Source organism: Cavia porcellus, unplaced genomic scaffold (assembly GCF_034190915.1).
Source record: "Cavia porcellus strain 051 isolate PalLab524CR breed Dunkin Hartley unplaced genomic scaffold, mCavPor4.1 scaffold_7, whole genome shotgun sequence".
In the NCBI taxonomy this organism is placed as follows: Eukaryota; Metazoa; Chordata; class Mammalia; order Rodentia; family Caviidae; genus Cavia; species Cavia porcellus.
In genome coordinates this window covers 42,811,563-42,835,993 of record NW_026947490.1, presented here as the reverse complement: position 1 = coordinate 42,835,993, position 24,431 = coordinate 42,811,563, and positions in this window count along the sequence as shown.

Sequence of the window (24,431 nt, the reverse complement as noted above, 5' to 3'; positions counted from 1 at the left end):
ACACCATGACCAAATGGGATTCATCCTAGGAATGCAAGGATAGTTGAATATAATCAACAAATAAGCATAATACACCATATTAATAGAACAAAAGGCAAAAATCACATGATCATATAAATAGATGCAGAAAAATCTTTTATACAGTCTCCTTATCTTTGACCAAGGGCCAACCATGCTTACTGAAAGATAGTCTCTTTAAAAAGTGGTGCTGGAAAAATTGGCTTTCCACATGCCAAAAACTTAAATTAGACCCATTTCTACCACCATACACTAAAGTCAGAGTGGATCAAAGATTTAAATAACACAGAAACACTAAATTTACTGCAAGACCAAGTTAGTAGAAATCTTGAGGACATAGGAGTAGGAAAAGAGTTCATGAACAAAAATCTAACTGTGTATGAAGTACATCAAAGAATCAATAACTGGATTCTCGGAAGATGGTGGAAAGGAAGCAGCAAAGCAAAAAGCCTCTCTGAGAGAAACAGCCAAGAAGCTGAAATATAGCATTCTGCAGAAGAGCAGAAGGAAAGAAATGAATTCCCTCTATCCAGGAGAAAACTAAAGTGTGAATTGAATCTCACAGAGAGAATATTTTAAAAAAGAAAAGAAAAACTTAAACAGAAGGTGGTAGCCAGATGCACTTTCACTGGAGCTAGTCCTACTGTGTAAGAAATGCCAATGGAATCCAGAGACATATGGTCACAATGAATCTGGCATTGGCAAGTCTGAAGGCCTAGGCAGGAAGATGTAGAGGAAGAGGGAAATGGTGGACCAGAGAACTGCATTGGCTGGCAGTAAATGTGGGGGACTCCATCCTCCCATAGGAGTGGGCAATTGGCTGGGTACCATTTTGGGGTCAGGCAGGATAAGCCCAGAACCAGAATTGCAACCAGCTTCATTCAGCCACTCCTAGCACAGAGCGGATTGGTGAAAATTGCTTAGACTGAGTCCCACCCCTGTGTGCAAGCCAATAGACAAAGCTAAGGTTTCCCTAAAGCCATCCCTAACCAACACCACCTGCATGGCACACACTAATGTGGTGAAGACTTTCAGTGGTTAACCAGCTCAGAAAGGAGAGGCCAGCTCACCTATTCCTGCTTATAATCCAGAAGTCACTAGTAGACTGGGAAAAGCAGCAATCCTTAGCCAGCACACCTCAGAGTAATTATAACCAATACAGGAAGTGTTGAGGACCCCAATACACACTTGTCTAGAAGAAACCAGGAACATGACAAGAGGAAGAAACAAAAGGCAATCCACAGCCTCCAACCCAAGCAGTACTGGCCCAGGAGATGTAAACACCAAAGAAAGCATGAGTCGCACACCTGCAATTTCTGAAGCAATAGCATCTGACATACAAAAAAATCTTTGTGAAATTATAAAAAAACTTAAAACAGAAATACTAATACAAGTAAAGGAAGATACAAGAAAAATAATAAAATAAATGCTAAGCACCTCTCAGGAAGACACAGATGGAAGAATAGAGGAGCATAGAAAGAAGAGGGAAATTTTCAATAAAGAATATTTAAAAGATTTAGAATACATGAAAAAGATTCAAAGAGATTACCAAGAAATTAAAAACTGCATTGAAAGCTGGCAAAACTGCTTGAAAGAAACTAAAGAAAGATTATCAAACCTTGAATACAGGTTTGCAACTTAAAATCACAAAAGGCAAAACCTCTTAAAAATGACAAGGAATCAGAAAGTAACAATACAAAGGCTAGAAGATAACAAGAGGATCTATAACTTAAGAATAAAAAATGTGAGTGAAGAAGCAGGGGTAAACACAAATGAAATACAAAGGCTATTTACATAAATAATGAAAGAAAACTTCCCAAGCATAGGAAAAGGAAATGATATTCAGTTGTATGAGGCATGTAGAACTCCAACAAGCTGTAACCAAAATAAATCTACACCCAAACATATAATAATCAAGATCCCAGAAATTCACCACAAGTACAGAATATTAAAAGCTGTCAGAGAAAAGAAACAGATCACATATAAAGGAAAATCCATCAGAATCATGACAGACATCTCAACACAAACCATCAAATCAAGAACAGCTTGGAGCAACGTATTCCAAGACCTGATGGAAAATAACCTCCAACCCAGATTGATATACCCTGAAAAACTGTCTCTCAAATTTAATGAAGAAACAAGATGCTTCCATGACAAAGAGGACCTGGAGGAGTTCATGACCATCAGTCCAACTCTATAAAAAATACTGAAGGACATTCTAAAGACAGAAAAAAAAAGATCATTGTTTCAGGAAAAGTGACAGAAGGGGCTCACTGAAGGCAGACAGTGGAATGAAGGGAAAAAGTAGACAACCAATGACAGAAAAATAGCATGGCAGAGATGAAGCAGAGAAGTTTGGCTATAATTACTAATATAGATGTCTTTGATACACTAATAAAAAGAAACACAAGCGGAGTGGGTCAGGAGATAGTGTCCATCAAGATGCTCTATGTAATAAATGCAATTAATCAGAAAAAGAGTTTATAGATTAAAAGTCAAAAATGAGAAAATAACACTCTATGAGACAGGGAACCAGAAAAAAGTGGGGATAGCTTGCCCATCAGTTGCAGAATGGTTGGAAAGACATAACACTTTTATACAATGAAGAACTACTCAGCGATAAGGAAGGAAAACCTTGAAGCTCTTGTAGGTAAACGAATACAACTTGAGATCATGCTCCAGGGTAAAAAGATTCAGAATCACTTTGGTAAATAGTGGGTTGCCTCCCTATCTAAAAATAAAAGGAGACAGTGGGATACAAAATGCACAATGCACCCTGTGAAAGTGAAAGGGGAGGAATTATCTATCAAGGGAAGGCAGTGGACGTTGTTAATCTTGTAGCATGATTTGAAACTCATATTGTTTACATCGTTCTGTTTAGTTTGGTTGTATTCTGTTCCAGTTTGTCTACCTGTACTACATTTGATGGCATGAACAGCTATTCCAAAGATAGTAGGATATACAATGGTAACCATTTTTTATTTCCTATTAACTTAATTTGAAGTCCTGTATAGCTTTCATTATCTTGTTTGAACTGATTTTATTTGAATCTTTTGTTTGATCACTGTTGTGTTTGGGCTGATTTTATTCAAATCTGTTTTGTTTGATAGTATCAGGTGTGAGGATATAGGCAACTATCTTGAATATCAAGTCTGGGAATATAGGCAACTACCTTCAAGACAATAAGATTCACTATGAAGTCCTATAATGTCTCCAAAGCTTTTTTTTTATTGATTTTGTTCCATACTGCTATGTTGAATTTTATTATATCTGATGATGTGGGAAATTCTATTGAAGATAACAAGAAATATTATGGTAACCACTGTTGATCACCTTGTATTTTGGCTTTAAGTCATGTACTATGTCCATCCTTTTGTTTTGACTGACTCCATTTTGTTTTTTCACTTTCTCTCATTTGGTATTCTTTTAATTTTTTTAAAGAGAAAAAAAAACAGAAAATGGGTAGAAATAATACAGAACTTTAAAAAATAAGTAGTAAGAAATCAGTAGTTGATAAATTACTTATTGTCCTTTTAGAGATAGTTGTTCAAGTTACAAAAGTAAAGCATACAAAGTAGACATTCAAACAGTGAGACTGCAAACAATTCTGTTCAATGATCCAACAAAAAGTATTATGGTTATTAATCCTACATACTTAAACATATATGCAGTTATATCCTTTAAAGCACTTTATTTTTCTCTTTTTTACAATAGCAATTACACATTTTTTGTTTTCTTACTCCTACAGTTCTTACTTCTTTTCACACTAAAGACACAATGTGATATATAAATATGATTCTTACTTATTTCACTAACAAGGATAGTCTCAAGTTGTCTCCATTTGCCTATGAAGGCCTCACGATCATTCCTTTTATAGCTGAGCAATATTCCATTGTATAAAAATACCACATCTTTTTATCCACTTTGCAGTTGATGAGCATCTTGTTGATGGATTGTTTCCAATATTTACCTAATTGCAAATTGTGCTTTTATGAACATCAGTACACATATATCACTGTGATATGACTTTCAATTTTTCTGGGAAATTACCCAGGAGGGGAATAGCTGGATTGAATGGAACCTCCAATCGTAGTCTTCTGAGAATTCTCCATATTGATTTCCATAGTGGTTGCACCAGTCTACACTCCAGCCAACAGTGGAGCACTATTCCTTTTTCCCTACAGCCTCAACATTTGCTATCAGTTGATTTCTTGATGGCAACTATTCTTTCTGGAGTGAGATGAAATTTCAATGCTTGTTTTAATTTGCATTTCTCGAATAAGTGGTGATGGTGAATATTTCTTCACGTATTTATTTGTTATTTCTTAATTTTCATCTGAGAAATGTGTGTTCATCTCAGATGCCCATTTTTGGGGAGGGTCTTTGAATTTCACAGACTTGATGTTTTTCAGTTCTTTATATGTTCTGGATATGTAAGACCTTTGTCTGAGGGGTTGCTGGCTAAAATTCTTTCCCATTCTGTGGGTTTTCTTTTCACTCTGTTGGTGATTTCTTTTGAAGCACTGAAACTTTTCAGTAATATGAGATTCCAGTTGTTGATTCTTTGACGTGTTTCCTGTGGAGTCTGAGTTTGGTTCATGAGTTTTCTGCCTACTCTTATGTCTCCAAGACTTCTATCTACTTTGTCTTCCAGTAGATTTAGTGTTTCTGTTTTAATATTTACGTGTTTAATCCATTTAGCCTTTAGTTTTTTGGCACTGTGCTAGGCATGCATCTAGTGTCAGTCTTCAGCATGTGGAGAGCCAATTTTTCCAACACCATTTATTAAAGAGGCTATTTGTCTTCCAGTGAACATGTTTAGCACCCTTGTCAAATATCAGGTGGTTGAGTGTCTTTGTAGTTGTGCTTGCATCTTCCAATGTGTTCTATTGATCCACAGTCTATTTCTTTGCCAGTACCATGCTAATTTTTTTCACTGTGACTTTGTAGTTAGTTTCAAGAATTGAGATGTCTCCTGCCTTGCCTTTGTTGCCCAGAATTGCCTTTGCTATTCTAGATTTCTTCTGTTTGCAAATGAATTTTAGCAGTGTTTTCTGTAGACCTGTGAAGTATGTTAATGGTATTTTGATTGGGATTGCATTTTCATTTGGTTTTATTCTCTTCAAAATAAAAAAATCAACAACTGATATCTCATCTTATTAAAAAGGTTTTGCACATCTAAAGAAATCACCAACAGTATGAAAGGAAAGTCCACGGATTGGGAAAAGATTTTTGCCAACTGCCATTCTGCTAAAGAACTTCTATTTAGAATTCATAAAGAATAGAAAAAAATCAGGCTTCCAAATTCAAAGACTCAGTTTAAAAATAAGCATCTGATATGAATACACAATTTTCAGACGAAGAAATTCAAATGGCAAATAAATATATGAAAAAACATTCCTCATTGGTCAGTCAATAAATGCTACTAAAACAATACTGACATATTATCTCACTCCAGAAATAATCGCTACCATCAAGATATCAACATATAACAAGTGCTGGAGATGGGTGGGGAAAAATGAACACTTCTACACTGCTGGTGGGAGTGTAGACTGGTAAAACTACTGTGGAAATCTATGTGGAGATTCCTCAAAAATCTAGGATTATAGGTTTCATTTGACCCAGCTATTCCACTTTTAGGTATTTCCATGGAAAAATTGAAAACATCATAATAGGGCAATATTAGTGTGTCCTCTTTATAGCTGCATAATTTATAACAGCCAGATCTTGGAAACATCCCAAATGCCCATCTACTGGGGAATGGATTTAAAAATGTGGTATTTTTATACAATAGAATACTACTCAGGTATAAATAAGAATAAGCCAGAGGCTTTTATAGGCAAATGGATACAACCAGAGATCATACTCATAAGTAAAAGAAATAAGGCTCACACTACACATGTGTACACAACACTGTTTGTCTTGTGGTGTAAGAAACTGAAAGTAAGATTCAAAAGTTACCATAGATACAGTGAAAGGGAAAGAAACTGCTCTAATGGTAATCATATTGTTTGATCAGTTTTGCATCTCTATATCTGGTAACCAGAGCAACTATTTTGATGATAAAAATCTTTAATCTAGCAACCATTTTTAAATTTCTCTCATCTTGTTTTGAAATCTTATATCACTATTGTTTTTGTTGTCATTGGTGATGATGTTGATGTCATTTGTTTTTGTTTATTTTTCCTGGTTTGTTAGATTGATTTTTTTTCTGTGCTTTTTTTTTCTCTAAAAAAATCTAAATCAAAATAAAAATTTAAAAAATATTCTCTAAAGTTCTTGTATGTTTGGAGAGTTATTGGCTCATGAGGGTACAACACTTAACAGTGGATTAATGTACTGATGAGATCATAGCCAAATATGCTGCTAGGAACTATACCCTGGTCAGGAAAGGTGAGTTACTTAGGGCGCTACATGGAAGGAGTAAATTCTCATCCCCACCTCTCTTCCTCTCTCCTTCTTGACTGCCTGGAAGTAAGTAGTCTTCCTGTGCCATGCCACTGTACCACACTGTTACTGCCTTAGTGTCAACCTTCCATGGACAGAATTCCCCAAAACCATGGACCAAATTAAATCTCTCTTTCTTTAAATTGCTTGCATTTGATATTTTAGACAAGCAATAGGAAATATGACTAATATAATACCCTTCTGCCAAATGACCTTTTACCCTACCAAGATCAGCCTCATGACTGGAAGTGCAGAAAATATTCATTTCATAGGACTAGGATGCTCCCAGACATTCCCAAAGTCTCCTGGCAGTAAGTTTTCCTGACAAAAAGTTGGAGTCCTCCGAAGAAGAGGAAGAGTAGATGGTCATAGAAGGAAAACAGAAGTCAGTAAGAGGTTGATCGAGTCAAACGGTTAGTTCTTCATTATTTTTGTTTCTTAGTCATTTCCCAGTCAAAATACAAAATCTTGAAGAACAGAATAAAATTTACCTTTTTGGAAGGAGCCAGCAGGCTGACACCATATTTTTCTCACTCCACCACACTTTCTTTTGGGAGGTTGCACAGCCTATTTGTCTGAGCTTGATGAGATCATAAAAGCCCAGCACCTATATAGCAAGCACAACTCACAAGGAGCTACCAAGCAGTCTATGGATAGGTCACTACAAGGAACACTTACCAGGTGAAAGAAGGAGTACCTCTAGCTGAGTCAATAAATCCTTGCTATAGGACTTAGACTCTGGGTCACAGGAGGATTGGCCAGTTGAAGCATGAGAAGAATGTGTAGGCTATAACACATGAATGGTGAGTAGCCAATGCCTAGAAAAAGTGCAATTCTGGAAGGTCTTATTAGAGCCCCTTCTATCTGTGCCCTCTTACCCACATCCCTTGCACTCAAAATATTTTATTCAGTGTTATTGTATGAATTTCCTAAGCACAAGGGTAATAAATCTAAGAACCAATTTATCTGAGTCATTGTTGAAGGAGTTGGTGACTGATAACCAGAACAGAAGAGATGCCACCTAACACCTGGAAGGCTTTCTGAGAAGAAAAAATAACAGAGGGAGAAAAAAGGGAGATTAGTTAGTGTTGTACATACTAGGCTGAGCTTTTAAAACCCATCAGCTCCTGGTGACCTGAAAAGTGCTTTGAGAAGTATGTGTAAATAATGTTATTCCTCCACCTCAAAAAATGAGACTTACCTCATCTCATCATTTTATTAATCCATGTACCTGATTCGGGATTCAAATTTTGCTGGTGATTCCAGATCGAGACAGTACCTAACGGCTATTGAGTTTTACATGCTTCCTAAGTCTTGCATAACTGATTCTACTACTAGTTTACTCCCATTGTGCCAAATAGCAAACTGTGTGAAATAGATGACAGATAAATGTCTGAGGAGAGAAGTAAGGGAAAAGAAGATAGTATGTTTAGTTAGGGAAAAGCCAAAGAGAAGCAAGAGTAGAACAAGTCCAGAATATGGGATCCATTCTGGTGAAAAACTGGCTTCCTGAGGGGAGCATTACTTTGCTTTGGAGAGAAGGCCATATTTGATGCTCCCTAGTGCCCACTAGATTTACATGAAAACACTTTCAGAAGCCTCTCCTAGGTATTTATGTTAACAGCCATAAACTATCCTCTCTGAGCAATAGAAACACCGGAGAACTCATATCTGCCAGGAATAGTCCTTCATTAATAATGAGGAGGGGGTCTGCGTGCTTCTGATCAAGACAGCTCTTAATCAGTGCTGGGTCTCCTTTCTGCAAGTGAGCCATAGTTTCCTTTTTCTTGATGCTGCATAGTTTTTCCTTTCCCTCCCTGCCTCACTTTCCCATCTTCTTATTACATTTTTCTAAGTTTATTTCCAAATAAATAACCTTTGCACAGGTCTTCATTTTTGGGTGTTCTTTGGGGAAATTAAATCTAAATGAGAATCTCATCAAATTTTTCCCATTGAGGGCTAAAGCCTTCAAATAATTTCTCTTGTAGACCATTTCAGAACTCTGGTACGGTGTGAGGCTCAAGATCAAATCCTAAAGATGCCTTTTCACTATTTTCTAGTTTCTAGGCTCCAGTCTTTGGTATGTGGATACTGAAAATAGAATTTAAATTTTTAAGCCGTTTGCTCAAAATCTCTTTAGAGAGTTGTCAAAATGTCCCCCATCAAAGTATTTTATAACATGCCTTGGAAATTTATAATCAGAAAAATTTGATATAAAATAGATATTCAAACAGAACTTTTATGGGCATGTACTTAATGTTGATTTAGTCCATCTGGAATGCCAAGCAGTCTATTAAACTCTATTTGTGAGATACTGCATTTATTCTTGTATAACTGTAGTTTTCACCCTTTTATAAATGGGGGGAATGGAGTTAAGCCTTTAAGGTATGTATATTACAAGATACCCAGGGTGCAGCAAAAGAGGCATTTCAGTTGGCAAAGCTCTTCCTTCTTGAGTGCATGATAGCCACACCTTATCAAATTTAGAGAAATTTAACAAATTTCCCCTGGAGTATCTGATTTTAGTGCCCTGCTTTTCAGGTCACACTGAAGCAAAAGGCAGAATAATCCAGGAGAATTTTCCTAATTTAGCAAAAGGTAAAGATCCTCAGATGTATGAGGCATACAGGACCCCAGCCACCTACAACCCAAACAGAGCTACACCCAGGCATATAATAATCAAAATTCCAGAAATCCAGTATAAGAACAGAATATTAAAAGCCATCAAAGACAAGAAACAGATCACTTACAAGGGAACACCCATCAGAATTACAGCAGACTTCTCAGCACAAAACCACCAAATCACCAAGAGCATGGGGGGAAATAATTCAAGCTTTGAAAGATTATAACCTCCAGCCAAGATTGATATATCCTGCACAACTGTCCCTAGAACTTGGTGAAAAAACAAGGTGCTTCCAGGATAAAGAGGAACTAGGGGAATTTGCAACCACCAATTCAACTCTACAGAGATTACTGCAGGATATTCCAAAAATGAAAAATACGAAGATTCCAGAAATAGTGGCAGAGCAGCCACAATGAATGGAGCAAAATGAAGAGGACAAACTGACAACTAATGACAGAAAAAGTACTCAACAGAAATGAGGCAGAGAAGGTTGGATAGTAGGAACAGTCATTTTGGAGAAAACGACATCATAATAGGTAGTGCTGATTTAATATTCTCTTGTTTTGAAGTCCCATCAAGCTTTTGTTCTTCTGTCTCTATCGGTTTTAATGTGTTGTATCCTATTGGATTTTATTATATGTGATAATATAAACACAAAATTTTACAGACAAGGAGATTATACAGAAACCATTGTTCATTTTCTGTTAGTTGAGTCTAAATACCCTGTAATACTGTCATTCTCTTGAACAGTTTTACATTGTCTTGATATGTTTGATGCTACAGTATACGAAGTTATACCCAAAGATTTTAAAGGAGGAGACACTATGGTAACTACTATTATGTCGAGATTATCTTGTGGTGAAACACCATTTTGCTTAAATGGCTATGTTTTGACCTGCGCTGTTTTGTTGTTATACCCTCTTTTTTATCTCAATCTCCTTTTTATTATCTACTTTTTCATTTTTATTCTTTTAATTAAGGGAAAAATAAATAAAAATAGCAGGATATATTATAGTAACCCACTTTGATTTCCTATTAACTTGATTTGAAGCTCAGTATTGCTCTCACCATCTTGTTGTGACTGATTTTCCTCTATTCTGTTATGCTTGATAGTACCAAGTTTGAAAGTATAGGCAATAACTATGAAGACAATAAGATTCATTGTGATGCCCATTCTGGTTGACTACTATCTTCTTTTGAAGTCCTCTAATGTCTCCAATGTTTTGGTTTTATTGGTCTTATTCTTTACTGTTTTGTTCAATTTTATTATAACTGATGATATAGGCAATTCTTTTTAAGATAACAAGAGGCATTATGGTAACCATTGTTGATCACCTTGTATTTTGTTTTTACATTATGTATTATGTCCATCCTTTTGATTTGACTGACTCTGTCCTGGTATGTCACATTTGGTTTTACTTTCTTCAAAAAAAAAATGTAATAAGAACTGTGGGAGTAATAAAACCCAAAATGTGTAATTGTCATTGTACAAAAGAAAGGAAAAGTTCTCTAAAAGATATAACTGCATATATATTTAAGTGTATAAGATAGATAACCATATTACTGAGTTTTGTTGGATCATTGAACAAAGCTGTTTGCAGTCTCACTGTTTGAAAGTCCCCTCTATAATGCTTTAATTTTGTAACTTCAACAACTATTTCTAAGATGACAATATGTAATTAACTAGTGATTTCCTACTCTTTATTTTTTCTGAAATTCTGTATAACTTGTACCCTTTTTCTGTTTTTATTTTCTTTTTTTTTTCTCCTTAAATAAAATTTTTAAAAAAGAAACATGGTTTAGTGAGGATGCAGGAAAGATCACACTGCACCCACTAACACAAAATTCAATACACTCAGAAGTTCTTTCTAAAACCCACTTCCCCCAGTGAGGACAGAAATATATGGTCGAGTACATTCACATTAGAGAAAGCTAGGCTTGTTTAGCCAAAACAGTAGAGCAATACCAATCAGCACTAAGATGATCATCACATGATGAAAAGTCAATGCAAATCAGCACTGGGTGGGCTTCAGTAGCATGTAGCAAGACTCACCAGCTAACATTTACTGGGGACTGAGTGTGTGCTAGGAAGCATGCTGAGCCCACTCTCATGTCATCCTCAGTACAGTTCAGGCACAGTTTCTATTGTTATATTTGTTTAGTTATCTGAAATAGGGGGAAGGTTGAAGTGAGATAAGACTTTTACCCAAGATCACAAGATTCATAAAAGAGAATTTCAGAATAGAATTCAGATGTGTCTGAGTGTGCTTTTAGCCACCATGCAGTATTAGCAATGATGGAAAATTTCCAAGATGTAAATAGAGCTGGAGCTGATGAGGGAACTCTCTGGAGGTGGAGCTCTGTGTGTCATGCCCTTGAAGCAATCAGAGGAAAAGAGGGAACTAGAAGAGGATGACTCAGCACCAGCTGATTTGTTCAGACTCACTGGGCAATCTTGCCTCTCTTGGAATGGTCCTGTGTCATAGTACCATGATTACTATCTTCCTGTCATCATCACTGCTACTATTATTAACACATGAATAATTCAAGAAGTACACTTTGAGGCACCCAGCTTCTTTTTTATCCTCAGGGAGTTGCCAAAGATAGCTCATTTTACTTCACCAAATGAATCTGGAGTCTCTCTTTTTGCCAGTGAAATTCCCTTTATGTCCTAGAAGCCAGAGAATACAAGTACCAATGTTATTGATACTGACTTCTGCTACAAATTATACCCCCCACATTTTTTCCCCTGTGGAGGGTTGTGTGGGGTGAGGAGGAATTGCAGGGGATCTTTGTTTAGAGGTGAGTGTGAAAGAAAACACTTTGGGAGGCACCCTGTCTAGCTATGGATGGGCCCCTGTGGCCTCTCCTGGCCAGCTCTGAAGTGGGGGCATCTGGCAGAAGCTTTGCTTTTTCCACCCTATGGGGTTGGGGAGGTTGGGCAGGGGAGCAGGACAGTGGAGTGTGTTCATTCTGAAATTAGCAACACTGCTAGGCCAAGAGAACTTGTAAAGATGCAGAGTTTTGTAGACCCCAACATCCAGCCTGTTACTGAGTGATTAACCAGACTTAAGATTTCCATGACTGCTATAATTTGACCCTGAAAATCTCACATTTTGAAAAATTCCTGAGACTAAGAAAACTAAGATGGTAAGTTCAGGGATGGTGAAGACTCATGTATGAGATGTCGATAAAAGAGACGTATTCTTCAGAAAAGGCTTTGACTTAAAATCCAAACATTCTCCATGAGAATGAGAGTACATGAGATAGGCCCTCACTGCTAGGAACCAAGCTAAGAAACTAATTTTCTAGCAATACAAGGCATCATAAAATATTGACTCTTATACAGAAAACTTGTTCATATAGTTCTTAAATTATCAGAAATTGTGACATGATTTTCTCCTTTTACTAAAATTATCATAAAAGTCAAAAATAACTAAAGAAACAGGTCACTGATCAAACACAAAATGATTACAATCATAAGCCTTTCATTTATGAGCAAATATTTCCTGCTAATAAATGCTTTGTTTTCTATCACTCTATTGTTCCTTTTCTCTTATCAAATAAATTGCAATATAGCATAATCTCAAACTTGTGAACAAACATGGGAAGTACATTTTAATCTTTAGAAAATACCTAGAAAGGATATGACTTAGATGTTTTTGAAGATCCAGTATCTTCCTCTATTCTGATATATAAGCAATACTAATATTCTAGTGCAAAGAACTGTCAGTTTTGAGATACAACATACCATAATTTTGAGCTACAGATATAGCTCAGTGGTGTAGCACTTGCCTGGCAAGTGCAAGGTCCTGTGTTTGATTCCTGGTACCAAAATAAATAAATACTAATAAAATTTTTAAAATAAATATTGTAATTTTAAGCTAAAGGAAACTCTGTTGGAATTTAATAATAAAAAATATCAATACCTTAAAAACTTCTAGAACAATTACAGTTTCTGGGATGCTGTTATTCATGTAATTGTGAGAGGAAATGGGGCAGGCATCATTTTCAATTCACAAGTGAAGAAATCAAGATTCAGAGAGGTCTTGAAGCATTCTACCCATGGCAGCAACATGTCACAGTGGAGACCTCAGCCAGAGTAATCACCTTAGCACAGATAAGACCTCACTAGGGTAGACTCTAATTGTCCCACTCAGTAGACATTTTAGTTGACCTGTGCCTATACCTTTCACAATCCAATGGGCTTTTCAGAAGGGAGAAGAGTTGTCACTTCTCTAAATATAATCTAGAACTGTAATCATAATAATAATAAATTAAATAAATATCAGTTAAAATATTTCCTTGAATTATTATGTGTCTAGTTTTCCCTACACAGTCTGTTTTCTTTTTCTTTTTTAACCAATTATCCTGGTGCACTTTTAGTTAGTAGCACCTTTTTAATACTTGGGAGTAAGCCAACATGGAAAACAAAAGGCTTAAATTCCTTTTAAAGGAGTATCAGTACTCTTCAAATTTCAGTCAGGATTTCACAAAAGTTACCCTTCTGATGGTGGAAATATTATCAAGAGAACACCAGGCCTCATGACTCAGGTGTAGTCTCTAGCTCTGAGCTCTGGCTATCACTCTGAAGGGCTTTGTTTCTGTCAGCTGGGTCTGTGAAAGAGAAGATACAGAAAACTGGAGAATTCTCTAGAATTAGATTACCAGAAACAAGATCAACATTAAAAATTTAGTATCCTTTCTATATACCAATAACAAACTGAGAGACAAATCGAAAAAATTCATGCACAATACCTTTTAGAAATGCCTGGGAATCATCCTAACCAAGAAGTGAAAGACTGCTATAATGAAAATTATAGAAAATTGAAGATAGAACTTGAAAATGCAATAGATGAAATGGTTTCCCGTGTTGATGGACCATCTAAATTGATATCATCAGAGTGGCCATATATTTGAAAGCAATCTATAGATTCAATGCAATCTCCATCAAAATTCCAATGATATCCTTCATAGAATTAGAAAAAGCAATCTTAAAATTAAACACCCAGATAAGCCAAAGCAATCCTAAGCAAAAAGAGTGAGATTGGAGTTATCACAATACCCACTTTGAAATTACATTAACAAGCTGTAGTAAAGAAGCAGCATGGTACTGACAGTACAACAGACACATGTACTAATGACATAGAACAGAGGACACTGAAACAAACACACAAATTATTTGACTCATAACAAGCAGCAGAAAATACATGGGATAAAACAGTGCTAACAAAATTGGATAGTTCTATGTAGAAGACTGAAACTAGATCCCTGTCTTCTACTCCACATAAAAATCAATCTACAACGAATCAAAGACCTGGCTATAAGAGCTGAAATTTAAAAACTACTAGAAGAAAACAGAGGAAACATTTGAAGTACCTGCACTAGCAAAGACTTCCTGGACAAGAAAATAATAGCAAAAAATGATCTAAGGTATCGTAACAACTTAAAAAGTTTATGCAGAGGAAGGGAAATAAAGCAACGTAGTGAAGAAAGAGCCTGTTGTGAGAGAGCCTGCAAGGAAAATGACTTAAAGAGAACACATAATTATTATTTTAGAATAGTCAGCCAAAGAGTCAAATAAAAAAAAAAGTGTGCAGGAATTCAGTTTGCATACTAAAGACTCGAAGAATCCAGCTGAGGGCCTAGATCCCATAGCAATGTCCTGCATGAGTTTAGCTGAAGAGTTAGAGCCCTTAACAATGTCCCCATTGAGTCCAACTGGAGGCCTAGAGTCCATGATAATGACTCTTGCAAGTCTGTTTCACAGATCTGCACCAGGAAAGACCAAAGATCAGCAGTGGAAGATAGTCTGTGCCATTAGGATGAAGGATCTGTGCCAGTAGTCTGAAGGTTCTACACTAGATCCAGGAAACGATGCTCAGAGTAAGGACCAGAGTTCCTCCTAAAAACACCTTGGTTATCTTCAGCGATAACAAGGTCCTAAGCTCTTCCAATGATGAGAACAGTTGAGCTTATATCAGGAAGCCAGTGATACCAGCTTCTCCTGGAGATTGAGCAGCACATGTCTTTCTCCTGGGAGCCAGGAAACAATTGTCAAAATCCAGACCACAGTTCCCCCTAAGTAAGCCATAGCCATTCTCAGTGATAACAAGGTCCTGAACTTCTCCAACAATGAGAACAGCCAAGTTCAGATCAGGAAAGAAGTTCAACAAGATCCTCTGTGAGAACCAATGGCAACAAAAGAACCAACAATGCAACACTGCTTTTTGCAATTCTTCTTTTTAGGTTTTTTGGTAACGATTCTCAGGTGGGCCATCTGCACAGCATCACACTGATTCAATTCAGTTGGGTGTCACAAGTTCACCATCATTTGTGAATTCACCACAGAGCCTATTGAATGTGAGGAAAACTTTTGCTAGCTATTCTTCTGAAAGATTAATGTCTAGAAAATTTAAATAACTTTAAAATGTAGCATTATAAAAACAATTCATTGACGGTCAAATGAATAATTCTTAAAAGTAGAAGTATAAATGGCCAATAAGTGTATAAAAATGTTCAATATCCTTAGCCATTATAGAAATGCAAAACTACACTGAGATTGTATCTCACCCCAGTTAGAATTGCTATCATTCAGAGTACAAGAAAACAATTAAAGCTGGTGAGCATTTAAAAGAGAAAACAATCCTGTCTTATTGATGGGATATATAAGTACTGAGCTAGCTGATTGCATCACTGGAAGTTTTGATGGAAATTTAAACTAGTACAATCCCGTTATGGAAATCAGTATGGAGACTCTTCCAAAATCTAAAAATACAGCTTCTATATGATTAGACTATGCCTCTTCTTGGTATGTACTTCAAAAATTGAGGCTAGTATACTATAGAGATCCCTGAATATCCATAGTTGTTGCAGTACAATTCACAATAGCCAACATATGACACAGGCTTAAGTGCCCATCAACAGATGAATGGATAAAGAAAATGTGGTTAGATGCACAATGGAGTATTATTAAGCTGTAAAGAAAAGTTAAATTATGTCCTCTGCAGGAAAATGAATAGAGCCAGAGGCCTCATTAAAAAAATAAGCCAGAATCACAAAGTATTACCTGTTTTCTGTAATGTATGGAACCTAAAGACGTGTCATGAAAGTAGAAGAGAGACTATTGTTAGATAAGAGGAAAAGAATGATGAGGAAATAGAATCAGAATATGTTATATAAATGTGTGAAGTATGTTGGAGTTCAATACATCAAAAAAGCCACAGTGTAATAAACTATATACATAAAAATGATTTTAAATGTGATTTAGGGCAACTCCATCCAGCTGACAAATGCCTATTGCTTTTGGAGGCTTTGCAGGGCACAATAAAGTACCTGTTTTTAAAAATAAATGAACTTTGGTTTTTCCTTTGACTTGTTAAACTGTCATACATTCAGCAAATGGTTACTGAGGAGTAACCACGACTTTGGCACAGATCAAAGAACATAAAAGAAAAGCTCCTGTGCTCATGGTACTAATATTGTAGGATAGACAGAGGCAACATGTATGAAATATACATGAGTAGATACAAGAATGGACATGAGTACAGGTGGCAATAACATAGAGTAATCAGAAAAGAATTTTAGTGGAGAGGGATAGAGGAGAACTTTATGGTAAAGCCCCAGTGATTAAGATATAAGCATGGAGAGATTTGGACTGGAAAGGAGTTCTACTCACACAAGGTTATCAAGTACAAAGACCTTTGTATGGTAAAGGCCTTGGTATATTCAAAGGCTTGAAATAAAGCTGGTATGGCTGGACTGTAGTGAGCAGAGTGGCCTAAAGAACACCGGGATGACCACATGGAGATGCAGTGTTTCAGATGTGACTAAGTGCAAATAAGGGAAGGGGAAGTGTGAATGTGTTAGAGGCAGGAGGTAGATGATGCTGCAGTCCAGGTGAGAGCAGATGGCGTCTTTGGTAAGAGGTGTTATAGTTCCACCTCTTATTGTTATAGTTCCAATAAAGAAATATGGATGATTTCAAGACTATATTTGGAATCTAAACACAGTGTGAACCTCAAAACAATAGGGAAAAGGAAAGGTTTTCTAGGTTGGCAGATAATGAGTTGGTGGGAACAAAATAAATCACCGAGGATTACATTTAACTTTCTAGCTTGTACAGTGGTAGATATGATTTTATTCTCTTTGATGTGACAGAAAAGGGAAACAAAAGTTTGAGAGGTGATAGTTCAGATGGTGAAAGTCCATGCACTCAGAGTTGGGCTTTTGAAAGGTGATTAAATTAGTGGGACACTACAGCAGATTTGCTGTCATGGAGTTGAGTTTGGTTAGAGGTAAGTTACCAGAGGTGTGACCTAGAAAGGTGAGTCTCCCTCCCAGACTCCTCCTCCAGATAGTTCACTCATGGCTTCCTGCCTTGGATCTGGCCAACTATGGACTAAAAAGTAAACCGAAATAAACCTCCCCTCCTTTCAATTGTGGCTGTTGAGTATTTTGTCCCAGCTATGAGACAAGTGACAAAAACATAGGGAAAGGTAGGGATAGGAGTGGGTGAGGGAAACTAGAAGCTTTGTTCAAGAGATGCCATTTGAGATGTGTCTGAAATAGCCCAATGGAGATCCTAGAGTTGATCAGTACTGAAGATTGAAGCTTGCAGCAGAGATCTGGACTAGAGCCATAAATATTGGAATAATTGCCATATATTAAAGGAAAGATGATAAAATTCCTCAAGAAGAAGGTGGTCACTTACATGATAAATTTGCCAAAAAAATGAAAAGATAAAGATAACGGTGTTTTCTATTGTTGTGACCCAAACGAAAGCTATCAATAATGTTAAGTAATTACATCTCACAGTTCTTAGTGGGGAAGGGAGAAGAATGGACCAGGAGTCCTTTTTGAAAAGTATGGCTAACTAAATTTTAAAAACATATTTCTAAGACCTATTGTAAAACAAATGCTGTGATACTGTTGGATAATAGTCAAAACATATGTTTTTAAACCATAGATTAGCTCACAAAAATAAGATAAACTACCCAGAAAACTAAAAACTAAGCTAAACTGAAAGCTAAAGTTAAGCCACAACCTGCAAGAATGTCTCACCAGCCAGAAGCTTCAGTTTGCACGGACGTAAACTGTTTGGCCTGAAAGAGATGGGAAGTAGTAAATGAGTTTTCCCTGTCCACCTACATGAAGCTAGGAGCTCCGGAGGGCTACGTTCTCCAGGGGCAGGAAACACAAGAAACACTCAGGCCCCTGCAAAAAGAGACAGTACACAATTTTGTTCTGTGTGAGTTATCTCATTTCCTCTTGTTATTTTCATGTGTCTTTGAGTAGTTGGTCTTTGAAGGCACCATTGTCTTCTAGTTCTGAAATTCTGTCCTCATATTGGTCAACACCGCTGTCTGTATTTCAGCATAATTTTTAATCTCCTGAGTTTCTGATTGAAACATTGTAATGGGCACAAATTCTTTGGTGTACTGGTCTTTCATACCATGTATGATTTTTTTAGCTCATCTATATTTTTATTAGCATTTTCTGAGAGTTTCTGTATCTTTTTGGTTATTACTTCTATTATCTGATTAGTTATCTGTTCTGTAATCCCACCAGCTATCACTTTGACCTGTTTTCTAACTTTTTCTTCTGTGATTTTGAGTAATTTATGTGTGTGGTTTGCACTATTCTGTCTCTTGGGATCCCCTGGATTGACTTTGGGGGAGCTGGGCATTTGGGGAAATACTTTATTGCTCCTTCTTCCTGTATTTCTAATTTTTTTTTGTTTCATTCTGAGGTTTATGGATTCTTATAGTCTAAAGACTTTATTGCTAGTATAGAAGTATCTTAGTTGCTTTTGAGTAATATATGTTAGGTGTGGCAAACTATCCAATATTTCCATAGGCCCACTGTTTGATTGCCTTTGTTATTCTAAAAGAGAGAATACAGTGTAGTTAGCTCAGAAACCAAGATCTCTAGGAATGTACTCTTGAATTGTTAATGTCACAAAGGCAATCTGAACTTTGGCTTACAGAGATATTGTGACAATTATGTGACCCTGTTAATAGCAGCAAGATAGCTACAGTGGCATCATCTGAGACAAATTAGATATTAACATCACAAGAACCAGTTATGTACCACCCTTAATCTTATATAAGAAAATGGCAATTATGATGTATACATTAAGTCATCCATATTGACTTACAGCTACTAGGTACTAAATAAGAGCTGTGTCTCTACTAATGGTGGGAAAAAATTCAACAGTAACTTTATAGTGCTACCTTTCAAGAAATTGTCAGTTTTATGGTTAAACTATAAAAGGATTAGAGTTTGGGAATGGGAAATGCAAAAGGAAAGCTCTGAAGCCTTGTACTTTATGATATGAGACAGAAGGGAGAGAACTAGTACAAAGGATATTCCTGGGAGTAGAAGGATGTTTACAGAATTAGCTACAGGTAGAACAAAAAGTGCCAAGAAATAAAGGGCAAAAGAAAAGAAGGAGAAACAAGAATGGAATTATAGAGTGAAATTAAGAGAAAAAATTTAAGGGAAGAAAATTTACAAGCCACAAGAGGAAAAAAAGGAGAAATAAGAGAATAAATAGAGATTAGAAGCAAGGCTGAAAGACAAAGGAAGGTTACCCAAGTACTAGAAAACTGTTGAAGAAGACAGAGGGTAGGAAAGACGAAAAAATAAAGGCAAGAAAAAAACAAACAAAAATTGAAAATAATGCTCACACTCACACCAAAAAAATAATAATAATAACCTAATGAACAAAAAGAAAAAAATAATTTCTCTGCGATTTCAATCCTAGTGCTATCCTCCAGGATCTACCCTTCAGTTACAGTGTCCAGAGCAAGACATGACCCTGCTCTTGCTGACACTCAAAGACAGCTGTCAAAGCCCAAGCAGGCAGTAGGATTAGAGTGGGGTCCTGGCTATGAAATTTTTATATCCACAGAAGTTCACACTGCACCTTATCTCTGTTTGAGGGGTTCAGCCCTGGATCACTTAATTTATAAAAATCTGAGAATTGCTTTTTTATCTGACCACATGGTTCCCTGAGTCTGGACATTTCCTGTGGTTGTCTTTCACACGGTCATTTTGGGAAAGTAATTCTGGTAGTTCTGAGGTGAAACCAATTCATAGTTGCTCTGATTCCAGGGTCCTGAGGGCCCTGTGCTAGAACAACCAAGCACTCAGTCCAGGGGACACAGAAGATGCTATGCTGGAGTGACTCACAGGCTGTTGTAGCAGACGACATTGACTTGTCTGTTCCAATGGTGCCTTTCTCCCTGAATCCTCTTGTAGTTCCCATTTTCATTGCATCTGCATTCGAATAAAACTTCCTCTCTCAAGTGCCAAGAGCCAGAATCCAGAAAGCCTTTTTCTGTGTTGTACTCCATCTGTTCAACTTCTCTCTAGGCTCCAATTTTCCCATCAAATCTTTCTGGGTCTCAAGTATCCACCTCTTTCCTCCTTCTTTAATTTCCTAAGTTATTATTTTTCAATGTCCAGATTTTCAATCTTGGAGACGTTGATTTATTGCTGCTTACCCACTCCTCCATCTTCTCAGCAATCATTTTTCAACTTCTTTTCAAAAAATACATCTGTGACTTTAAATCCAGATACAATTAAATCATATACGATTTTTAAGCAATTAATGAAGAGCAAAGAAAGTATGCTTATCTCATTTTGACAATAAAAACATTATAGTCTGTCACAGAAATTTAACTGGACTCAGAGAGAGTGAAATAGGCTTCTACTTTGGTTAGCACAACTCTTGTCAAAACAATTAAATTCTTCATTTATCTTTTCACTTACTGTCTGTATCCCACCACGCCTTGAGAAGATTTTGCCTATCTGATCTTCACACTAACTTCAGCACCTAGAACACTGTTGGCATTTTTGAATAAGTGAATTAAAAATCATTACATGAATACATACACAATTTTAATAATATAACCATTATGTATTAGAGTTTAATAATGTAAGTGCTGCTGGGCAAAGGATGGAAGACTTGATCAAGGTGGAAAAATGTACTAAAATGTTAATAATTTCACAGGTAAAGGTAGAAAAGTAGCTAATGGAAGTGGGATACAGAAGGATGAGAGTGAAGCAAATGAAAGAATTAGAAGAAAGGTTAATAGATTGTCCTCCACAAAGTAGAGTGAGGAACTACTGGGTAAGTATCAAAGATTAATTATAATATCTAAATTAACTTACTTCAACTTATTGGCTGTTATACATGCTCTAATGCTACTATGAATGTTTGAGTACATGTATTTATGTGGACATGCATTTTAGATTACTTAGGTAAGTATATAGAAATAGAACCATGTATAAAAGGGAAATTTATGGGGTCAGTTAAGAACACTGGCTGTGGGCTGGAGGTTTAGCTTCATAAGCGCCTGCCTTGCAAGCAGGCAGTCATGAATTAGATCCCCGGTACCGATAAAAAGGAAAAAGACAAAAAAAAAAAAAAAAAAAAAAAAAAAGAACACTGGTTGTTTACTTCTGGGATTGGGTGAGGATATTTACCATAAAATAATATGAAGAACTAGTGAGATTGAAATGTTTCAAAACCAGATAACAGTTATGGTTGAATGATTCTGTAAGTTTACTAAAACTATCAAAATGTACTCTTACCACTGTATAGTATGTTATATCTCATTATATTTTTAAAATGTAACAAATAATGTTTCTAGAATATAATTATAGAATATCCTCCTATGACTTAGATGTATACAAACTTTTCCTAGAATTTATAGAAATGAATAATCATAAATGAAAAAATGAATAGTTATAAATGAAATAATTTAAATCTTTTATCAAAATACATCATGAAAAAGTGAATAACAAGGTACAACCTAGAAGAAAACACTTGCCAAAGACATATTAGATGAAAGTCTTGCTCTCTTACCATTCAATAAAAAAATAGGCAGCACTTATTTTATTTTATTTTTGGTTCTGAGAATTGAATGCAGGACCGTGTATGTTGTGTGCATTTGCTTTACTCCAACTTAACAATTTTTAAATGGGCATGAGATTTGCAATAGTTGTAGCTCAGTGATAGAGCACTTGAATAACATGTAAAAACAACCACAATCAACCAATCAATTGACTAGACACACACACACACACACACACACACACACACACACACACACACGACAAATGTCAATCAACATGAAAAATTCCCTACTTAACATCATTAGTTATTATACAAATGAAAACTAGTGATATAATGAGCTATTTCTACACACCTAGCAAAGCAGACAAATATTGGCAAAACACTGCACAACTAAAGCTTTCAACCATTATTTATAGGAACATAAAATTTAAAAAAGGCTCTGGTAGTTTCTTACAGTACAGCTAAAAATATACAATGATTTCACTTATAAGTATGTATCATAGAGAAATATATACATGTCTACAAAATTACTTGTACAATAATGTTTATAGGTATTTTGTTTATAATGACTAATGGCTAAAAGCAGAGGAGAAAACTATCAATAAGAAAATAAACAACCAGAAGACACCATTTGTAGAAGTAATGGCATAAATTTCTCAAAAACAAGCTGAGTGTGGGAAAGGTTTTCATAAAACAGCATCTATGGTATGGATTCTTTCTGTCTGAGTTATAGAACAAGGAATACTAATTTACTATGAAAAATTCAACAATTTTCTGAGCTGGAGGTAGAGTAGGGAAATGAAGAAACAACCTGAGATGATGGTAATGGTCCATATCTCAACACAGGCATGCACAACACAATGACATGCATTTGTTAAGAATCGTTGGAGAGTTTATTTAAAATGTGTTCATTCAATTTTATATAAACTTTACTTAAAAGGAAGAAAGTAAAAATGGAATTGTAAGCAGATACTGAATTCTGAATCCAAATTAGATGCTCAAATGTTCAGAGGTAGAGTGTGAGGGTCTTCAATTTTCTTGGATAGATACAAGTAAGATGGACTGATGGATGCATAAAGGCATGGCTTAGCAGACAGAGAGAAGATTAAGGAAAAATTGTAGTAAAAAGGTTATCGCGGAATTGTGAATGTGAGTTTTCCTTGTAGAATTATTTCAAATTTCATGGAAGCTTGAAAAGGATCTTAATAAAATTTTTGAAACAATACCATCAATAAAAGAATCAAAAATAATACATCAAATATGCACAGGAGGCAAAAGAGGACATACAGATGATATAAATCCTTATTTCCTTTTTTAAAAAATTTTTTTTTATTTTACTACTGTGCTCAGCACTCAGCAAAAGCTTACTCCTTGATTTGTCATTAGTGATCATGATCATCTTAGAGGTGGGATGTGGGTTAAGGCTAAGGGGTTAGGGGAAGAAGTGTGGGGAATGTGTCCAAGCTGAGCAGCAGGGGAGAGAGAACAGTGAGTTCTTGACTCTCCCTTCTTTCTTGCCCCTGCTGTTTTCGTATCTGTCTGGCCGATAGAGCAACATAGCTGAAGTCCAAGAGCTATTCTCCAAGCTTCTGACTGAAGATGTCATGAAGCACATCAGCACTTTACTCCATAGCAAGCAAATAGAAGTGAGCTATTTTGCTGCGGGTATAATAGCCCACCTAATGTGTGACAAACAGCCCTGGCCATTCTGTGTCCCACAAGGAGCTTTCTTCTCTAGGACTTTGTACAGGAGCTGTTCTTCTTCATAAACCTCATGTAATCTCTTCTTGCAGAGAATTTATTTTTCCAGGTTACAAGAGTTCTATAAATCATAGGATCATTACAAAAATGAGGAAACTATAAAGAAGAAAATTATAACTTATTCAGCATCTGCCACCTGAAGCTAAACTTTATTAAAATTCTACTGTGTTGCTTCTTATGTATGACATACTCTAACCCTCTTTTCTATTTTCAAGTCTTTCTAAAACTATAGATATTTCTATTTTTTAAAATTGTTTTGTATTTTAAAGAGGGTTTAACAAAACAGAACAAAGCATATCAGAAAAAAACAATGTAAGTGACACAGATTTCAAAGCAAGACAACAGGAGACCAACAGTGGCTACCATAATATTTCATTTTCTTCTAAATAGTTGTCTATATCTTCACATACAGTGAACTCATACAAAACAAAATAGTATAAAACTGATCAAAATAGAATAAAGAAGGCATTACAGGCCTTCAAAGTCAGTCAATAGCAAAATCAACAATAGCTACCGTATGTCTCTTGTTCTCTTCAAAATAGCTGTGTATATTGAAATTAAATAATACAAAACAGACTAAAACCACTCTAAACAAAGAATAAAAGCATTACTGGATTTCACAACATGATGACAAGAAATCAGCAATGGATACCATAATGACTTTTTCTTCAAAGTAGCTGTTTACTTCATAATGCATAATACAATTGATTCTTA